The sequence below is a fragment of the Panthera uncia genome, chromosome A2 (assembly GCF_023721935.1).
Source record: "Panthera uncia isolate 11264 chromosome A2, Puncia_PCG_1.0, whole genome shotgun sequence".
Lineage (NCBI taxonomy): Eukaryota > Metazoa > Chordata > Mammalia > Carnivora > Felidae > Panthera > Panthera uncia.
This window is the reverse complement of record NC_064816.1, coordinates 84895544-84904899: the sequence shown is the minus strand read 5'-3', so window position 1 is coordinate 84904899 and position 9356 is coordinate 84895544. Positions and strand designations below refer to the sequence as shown.

General features: G+C 35.1%; 1 protein-coding gene across 2 annotated transcripts in view; it reads left to right on the top strand.

The window, feature by feature from the left end:
• Positions 1 to 1187: 1187 nt before the first annotated feature.
• Positions 1188 to 9356, top strand: part of SEMA3A (semaphorin 3A) — a 465628-nt gene continuing 457459 nt past the window's right edge. For both annotated transcript variants that reach the window (XM_049641371.1, XM_049641370.1), the window contains exon 1: positions 1188 to 1552. The gene's annotated coding sequence lies outside the window, so the exon portion shown is untranslated. The remainder of the gene's footprint in view (positions 1553 to 9356) is intronic.

Below are 9356 nucleotides of genomic sequence, written 5' to 3'. Positions count from 1 at the left end.
GACAATATTTCTATTTGGACACACAAAGCTTGAGTATTTAGTTCTAAATTATAACTACCAAGAGAAATAAAAGAAAAAAATCCATTCCAAGTTTTCTATAAAAGAAAGCGATGAAAATCATTTATTTTGTGCAGGATAAAATTTATTTTGTACAGAGACTGTATGACATAGTGAAGAGTGAAGATTCTAGAGTCAGATCCAATGGTATTGTGCTTCCAAATCATACTATGTGACCAACTCCAACTCTTTCCCTCAGGTGAAAAAAAGAGAGATAATAATAGCAATATTGACCTTAAGGTGTCATTGTAGGACTCAAAAGAGATAATGCATGTAGCAACTGTTTAATTACCATCATCATTATTAATAATAGTAGTTGTGCACTATTTAACAAAGGGAAGTAGCTCTCAACGACATAGGAAAATAGATCAAACGATTCTGATTTGGGAAAGTGAATTATATTCATTCTGATTATTATTATTATACACATTCTGATTAGTTTTGATTGTCAGAGAGGTGACACAGAAAGCCCTAAAGTTTCCATGGGTTAAGGTGCTTGAGATAATGTGTGGTATGCAGGCAGAAATACCTACAAGCGGATTTTTTTTTTTTTTAACCATTGGCCTCAACCACATTAAAAAAAAAAAAAAAAAAAAAAAAAAGTCCTATTGCAGAATGTCAATCTGCCTGACAGTGTAAATCTCCTTAAAGCAATTTAATTCAGATTAAAAAGATAACCATGGCTTATGCGGCAGAATGAGGGATCTGTTTCAAATCCATCACATTAACACTATCAATAACCCATGATGACCCATGATTGAGTAGTTTTAATTAAGTTCAGTTGGAGTATTGGGGGAAAGGTGCTTCATTTAATCCTTCATTAATAGTTAAAGTGAATATTATAAATACCTCTATAACTTCTGTAGCTTGAACATCTTTCTTTTTTATTGAATTTATTGTTTTTCTTTCTATAGAGTAGTGCCATTTGGGGAACTCTGATTCCCAGGAGCTTTAATGCTACCCCACTTCCAGCACTATAAAACAGAGGCCTGCTGTTTTAATCACGCCTCTCTCTCTCTCAATGTTGTTTGCGCCCTGGTACAACCCATCTGCCTTGAATCTAGGGCTCCGCTGGGGCTGCACACATCTGCCAGCCAGACTACCTTCGTACACAATTACTCAATCCACCGTAAGGCCTTTTAATAGGAAACAAGTGTGACAACGGCAAGCCTCTTTTTTTTTTTTTTCCTCCTCCCTCTTAAACCACAGAGTCAAATAGCTCTAATAGAGATGAAGCTTGATAGATCCGCCCAGGTGTAGGTGAAATGGTAGAGCCTCAGGGGTAATAGATGCCGTGCTCTCATGCTGAAGTTTAGCACTCTGTCCTGACCGGCTCGCTAGCAGCAGTGAGATGGGCTGCTCCTTGTACAGTTACAGAGTCAACACGCTTCCTGCCGCTCACATTTATGCCTAATCCGGAGGGCAACCTGGAGCTAGGTAAGAACAGCAGAACAGCTCTTTGACTTCAGCGTGTGGACAAAGGACAGCAAATGCAGTAAGTGGAAAATTTATTCTTCTTTTACTTGGGAATTAATTAAGGATGTTTACTCTCAGGGAATCCTCTAAAGACTGCAAAAGTGAACTAGCAAAAAGCCTGCGTTCATAACCCTGTGGATTTCCTCCGGTTTCGTTTTGCACAGTGCCTTGGCACTGTCACTGAAGCTTAAATACTCTGCAAGTGCCTTCCTCATTCAGAAGGTCTCGGAACTAAAATGTGGTGCTAATAATATTGCTAATTCAATCCTGTAGCCTGGCATATTACTCACTATTTCTGGGTGAAATGTCCTTTATTGCTGTCAGGAATGATGGTAGCAAGTGTTTCGTCACAGTTCTGACAATAAAAAAAATATGTAAGAAGCACATACTTTTCTCGAAAATAGTTTTCAACTTTTCTGCATAGCTGTATTGTTATGTCACTGTTTGCTAATGTATGGCATTTGCCTGAAATTTTTGCTCAACAAATCCATTCTACAGCTCAATCTCTTACCAAAGAAAAGATGCTAAAAACTAAACGCAGTATTAAGTTGTAGCAGCAATGACAATGATAATGAATTTTTAAACAAACAAAACAAAACAAAGGTCATTTGTCTGATAGCATAGGAAAAGATATTAAAGCCAGATGTAGGAAATCTCAACTTTGACTTTTTGGTCTTTCATGCTTGGTTTAAAGCAGCCTTCACTTTGCGTTTACTTTGCATTTACAACTTGAGATTCACTATTAAACTATATTTGAACTTCAAGTTCAGATTTGATCTAAATGCAGCCCTGTTCCTTGAGCCCCCTACTCTGATTTTTACTTGGCTATGGGGGAATCTTTTTACTACTATACCATATATCCTGAATTGTGTTAACAAGCTAACTGTGGTGGACTTTTTCAGGTGGAATGTCAGCCAATGTGAAAGAATGTGTTTGCTGTTCAAATGTATGATGTTCCATGTAAGAAATAAACGCATGGGACATATGCTCTGACAAAGATTCCAGTTAGGATTCTAAATTCAATGCATCACATATTGCCCAAAGATAATAATATTAAAAAGGATGCAGTTAAAAACTGTCAGCACGTCATAATAGCTCTTTGCAATCATTCAAGGATTTTTTTTAACTTAGGCTTTTTTAAAAAATTAGTCTGGAAGGCATTGTTGTCTCAAAAGACAATGTACATATATAGGGTACATAGACAGGTGAAACTGGATAAAACACTGTTGCATTGTTTAAATAATTCCCTACCAGCCAGCGTTTTGTTTTTGTTTTCTAACTATTACAGATGGACATCATTGAAATTGATGGTTTAAAAACCATGACGGTAGAATCCTGATGACTCCTTTGTGTATATTCAGAAATGATTTATCTTGGATAAAGTTGCTGCTATGAGAGGTTTAATTAATTATTGCTTGTTAAATATATTTCTTTAAGAATTGCATTTGACATTACTGATGGTAGAGTAAATGCAGTTTAAAAGTCATTCTTCATGAAATACTTAAACCGACAATTGTTGGCATTGAATAGCGGTCAATGTCTACCCCCTACAGGGAGAGAATCTAATTTCACTATGCCTTCCCCAGTACATGAATACCATGGAGTACAGTTCACACATATGAATGCTGTAACCGTGTCAATGACTCCAACAAGTGCCCCTTAATGAAAAGGTCAGGTCTGTGATTAATAGGAAGCCTTTTTCAAAGGCTGAACTTCACTTCAGCACTGCCTTTAGATTTGTTTCTCCTTGATTTACTTCATTTGCCTTTCAAAGTATAATAAAAATCAAGTGGTACTATGCTGCACTTTTTAAATACTTTGTGGTTAATTTTATATGATGATAACACATTGGTTAGAATATTTGGTTCGGTAAAAAAATAAGTAAGTGAAAAAATCATTCAAGCTTATTATTGAAGGCATAGAATGATGAATGAGAACTTTACACTTTATCCAAAGAGTTAGAATATATCGCCTTTGCTTAAGTTGCAGTTAATTTAATAAATTTGAAGAGTCACTGTGGGAATAAAGATGGAGTGACAGGAAGGGTTTGATATTTTACACAAGATTTATTATGCTTAAATGGTAGCTATATGCCAGCAAGTAAATATACACAAAGAACTCATGCAAATAATGATTTTTCACCAATGGTGAAATTCATTTAAGGATATGTAGCTAAGTGGTGATAAGACAGTAATTACATCTATTGATATCCTCAAAGAAGCAATTGAGTCATCTATAATTTACAACAGTGGCTTTGTTATAACCATCCCAGTTAAATCTTATGCTGAAAAGCATTAAGGTTAAGTCTAACTTAAAAGTAAAACAAATACTTTTTTTTACAGGAATTACATTTTACTAATAAATATCCTGTTGAAATTTAAGCAATTGACAAATTACATTTTAAATAAATACCCTTGTCTTTTCATTTATGTAAGTGTTCTGTGTCGCTGTGGCTTTATCTGTACATGTTCTCAAATAAGATTGCAGTAGGAATAATTCGACAATACAAATAATGGAAGTAAGTGGAAAATATATACGCTATATTTATTCACACAAATTCTAAAATACTTGGAGGAAAATTTTTAGAAATCACAGGATATATCAACTTATTCTAAGAGATCTCCTTCCTTGAAGAATTTTAATTTTTAACCATAAATCAACACAGGATTTAATAACTCCATTTTCACTTAAAACAAAGGAACTATGTTACATATCAAGATAGAGAGTATGGGGAAAAAGACAGTGAAATTTCAGTGGTCACTCAAGGAAGACACAGTGTGGCCAACTGTACAACGGGTACAATGCTTCCTAGATGTGCTCCCACCTTATCAGTGCCCACAGTGTCTTCCGGGTACTCTTCTATCCAGGCCTCCATTTTTGTTATGAATCAGAAGCCAACCATTTCCAGATAGGGTGCTATGAATAACATGAATTGGGCACTTGCAAGGAACCAAACACTGCCCTGAGCATTTGGTACCCATGATTTATTTAGTCCTGATAGCCCAATGAAGTAGGTACTGTTTCTATTCCCATTTATAAAAGTAAAACCAGAGGGGTTGAAGAACTTGACCAGTGCCATGAAGTTGGTAAGCAGTGGAACTTGGATTCAAATTAACTTTGCATGAGGACAGATAAATCTTCTAAAAACTAGACTGAACTGCTTCCCTAACAGGTGACTTCATTATCAATGCCAAGTTGACTTTATCTCTGATCACCTGATCAGGACGACTTGAATTCTGAAAGAGATTTATAAATAGAAATAGATAGACGACCCAATCAAACAAAACATAAATCGTTAAATGCCAGTGAGTAAGACCACACTTCAGTTTACATCATCATTCAGTATGTATAAACCCTACTACTTTTCAGAGGTTTTACGACAAGTATGGGAGTTACAGCTATTATCTCATTTCATAGTTACATTTCAATAGTTGTACTAGTACATTTCAATAGTTACATTATCTCATTTCAATAGTTATAGCTATTATCTCATTGGGAGAAGAACTGGTCCTTCTACCCTCACTCAATTGTTAATTTTCCATTCGTGTTAGGTCTCTGAGAAGAGTTTGTCAACTCAGGATATTTCCAACCAATCCACTGTTGAACTTAACAGGGGTGATGCTATTCACAATGGTCTCTGAATGAGAGTCACCTAAACACATTCCCACCAACCACTACGGCAGTGAAAAAAAGTGAGCAGTTATTCACTCTTAAAGATTTTCAGGCCTTAGTTACTTAGTAGGACCATCTGGATTTTTTTTTAATAGAATGATCATTGAATTTCTCTTTATCTGTGAATACTTGTGTCATGTAAGCATAGCCTAGAAAAAACCTATTTGAAATATTTTATTTCAGATACAGATTTTCCAAGGAACTATATCTGTCGTATGACCCTCTGCTGGAACACTTTCTCCCCCAGACAGACCTTTATCAATATGATTGAGAATATTCTTTGTAGAGAACTCAAAAACAAAATATTTATGATAAAAAAAACCCTTCTATTTCATAATATAACTTTTGTCATTATGGGCTTGTGTATCTTCTCCCAGATAAAGACAGAATATTCATTTTACAGGGAGTTTTTTATTTCTAAAAGCCTATCTTATCATAATTGTTAAGGTGAGAGATCCACTTCTATATACACAAGCAGTTTTATGCATGGCAAATTTAATGAAAATGAGGAAATTACTTCAAATTTTTAGTGAACCCAACCCACTTTTTAAAAAACTGGATATGTAAAAATGTTACTTTAATTCTCATATATCCTTTTGTGTTGATAAAAGATATCTGATGAAAAAAAAGGTATGGGATGAAGATATTTAAATATGTTTGGCATTTATAAAACCATAGACTGTTTTTATACAAAAGAAGACAGAGAATAAAACAAGTAATTTTTTTTTTCAAACTAATCTTAAGATCCTAAGAGAATTAATCTATAGTGACAAGATCTGAAAGCCCTAAAAACCTTGAGGATTGATGATTACTTGAAAAACTTCGATCAGAGACTTCCCTATCACTGTCATAACTCAAAGAGATCAACAGGCTAGCTTCTTGAAGTTAATCTTACCCTCATAAATCCTTTTTGGATTATCCAGACAACACTTCATTTTCATTTGTAGGGTCATCTTCACTGGGAGGGTCTCCTAATCCCATCCCCCTCCTTTTTTTGGCCTGACTCATCCCAAGCCTTCTACCAGGGGTCCAGTCTACAATTAATTCTGATATTGTCTCATACTGGCTTACTTACTACTGGCTTATGTTCCAGGGAAATACTGAGAACACTGTAGGTTTAGACATTGTGCTGACAGACAGTTCCGTTCATATCTGGTGGTCACAATTGCTATAGTCTCATACATCTTGAAGCCAAAACCAGCAGTCAACCACAATTCGATTCATGCATGTCCTTGCTTTGTGTGGAAGGAAGGCTCTTGGTCCCAGTTTCCCTACACAAATCAGACTCCTAGCTACCATGGGTTTACTTCTGCAACCAATATCCAAAAATTCTTCTTAATATTGCTTAATATTAAATATTCTCTTCATTTTAGGCTCATTGACACCTATATCCTGTTTAGAGAGTGGCATGAATTTTTAATTTTGTTATGAAGTACATTTTATCATTGCTGTGTGTTCAGAGTTAAAGTTGGAGGTGCGACAAACTCAGGGTTTCAAAGAGGCGTTTCATTAGCAGTCAACTTCATTTTGTTTTATTCCTTAATATTGTACAATTACACATGCTGCATCATAACTTTCCTGATAAACTGTATTTTCAGTCATTCTAGAATTTATTTTCCCTAGATAACCATCTGCTACTAAGTACGCATATCCATGTTAGTATTTAAACTTGGGTTTGACTGAATTACAAAACTAAAATCCTTAAAAGTGGAATACTGAACATGAAGTAGAACACTGGGGTTCAGGTCCTCTTTTAGACAATTATTCGGTCGTTTTTAAAATGTATAGAATATCGGCCATTCAACATTTTTTGATTTATTTGCACACGAAAGAATTGTGAAAAGCTCTTTGTAAAGTGACCAGGAAAAATGAGAAATTTTTATGAGACATAGAAGGCCATGAGAGTGCATAAGCTCAGCATGTGATGTCTCATTCAGGACTTGCCTGGCTTTTAAAGGGTTTTGTATGTGTGGAGGACTCTATGTTTGGTATAACTTATGTTGTATAAACCATCACACATATTTTCTCCCCTATATTAAAATATATTTCAGTGATGTTTAATCAGAAAACTTTTATCTCAGCCTGAGTTTCATTTAACAAAATAGGAGTTTCCATGAAAAATTATGTCTTGGCGTGAACAAACACTTCTCAATTTCCTTAATTTGTGAGCTTAATGAGGGATTCATATTTGATTTTTCCATTTCTTGGTGGGTCTCTTTTCAGTCCTGTTCTGAAGGATTTAAGAAATGAAAGAAAATTAACAAAGGAATCCAAAAACCTTTACCATTTAAAAGTGAGCCTCTAAAACTGAATCCTGGAATTCAGCTTCGTTTACCCTATAGTCCTAGCCAACAATTGCCTGACACATGGTGAAGAACAGGAATGCTGTACTAACAAAAATATCTTCATATTCACATAAAACATTGACATATATTGGCATCTTTGCTCTTAGCTACCCTATGAGATAGTATAACACTAATACATTCATTTTTTTTCACTTCTTAAATAATGTTAGAAGTATATTTTAACAAGGCTGATTTTCAGGAGACTATAGATGCTGGAGAGGATGTGGAGAAATGGGAACCCTCCTGCATTGTTGGTGGGAATGCAAATTGGTGCAGCCGCTCTGGAAAGCAGTGTGGAGGTTCCTTAGAAAATTAAAAATAGACCTACCCTATGACCCAGCAATAGCACTGCTAGGAATTTACCCAAGGGATACAGGAGTACTGATGCATAGGGGCACTTGTACCCCAATGTTTATAGCAGCACTCTCAACAATAGCCAAATTATGGAAAGAGCCTAAATGTCGATCAACTGATGAATGGATAAAGAAATTGTGGTTTATATACACAATGGAATACTACGTGGCAATGAGAAAGAATGAAATATGGCCTTTTGTAGCAACGTGGATGGAACTGGAGAGTGTGATGCTAAGTGAAATAAGCCATACAGAGAAAGACAGATACCATATGGTTTCACTCTTATGTGGATCCTGAGAAAGGTAACAGAAACCCATGGGGGAGGGGAAGGAAAAAAAAAAAAGAGGTTAGAGTGAGAGAGAGCCAAAGCATAAGAGACTGTTAAAAACTGAGAACAAACTGAGGGTTGATGGGGGGTGGGAGGGAGGGGAGGGTGGGTGATGGGTATTGAGGAGGGCACCTTTTGGGATGAGCACTGGGTGTTGTATGGAAACCAATTTGACAATAAATTTCATATATTGGAAAAATAAATAAACATTAAAAAAAGAAACAAGGCTGATTTTGTGACCAAGTATTTAATTTATACAAAATGAAAATTTGAGCAAGAAAAGCTTATGTGCACTCATTTCATTACCTTGAAGATACAAAAGCAAATATACGTGGGTGAATATAGAAATGTAAAGTAACTACAGGGTGTCCTGTCATTTACATTATCTCATTTAATCTTCATATTGATAGCAAAAGAGGTTTGTCCTTTGCAGTTTACAGATAAACAATGTGTTTTACTTTCTCAATTTTATGAATAACATTAAACTAATGAAAGTATTTCCAAGAGGCTGATATACTATCTGAAAGCAGCAAATGTGCACAAACATGCTGGGATGCCCACATGCAGGGTAGCTTGGGACAGAGGCTATTTTTTTTATAGTTCCAGTCCTTTGGACTGGAATTTAGAGACTCAAACTATTTCAATACATTATGGACCTTAAGGATGCACGTATACACCATATATGTGGTAAGACTCCTACCTGACAAAAGTCTTAGTATTGCCATCATATTTTGATTCAAGAAAATATAAGAAATGGGTGTGATATCAATGCCATGTGTTTCAAGAAGGCATTTTACTTTGGTACCTTTAGGAGAATACAAATGTTATAGATGATTTTATCATGTAGAAAAAGATGTATATTTTATATCAGACCTTGTGTTTATATCATGTTTTTAGGCATATTCATTAATTTCTGTTACAATAATGTAATAAATAACTTGCTCCTTGTGTGTGTAGTTTATGTGTCAAAGCAAATACGTCCGTGTATGAATGATTTCTATTATCCATTCCACAGTAATAGCTCTCTTAAATAAAAATGATTTTTCTTTTATTTAAATAACTATTGTTCATAATTTAAAAAACAAATTTCATCACAAACTTTTGTGTGCACCAACAGGAAAAAA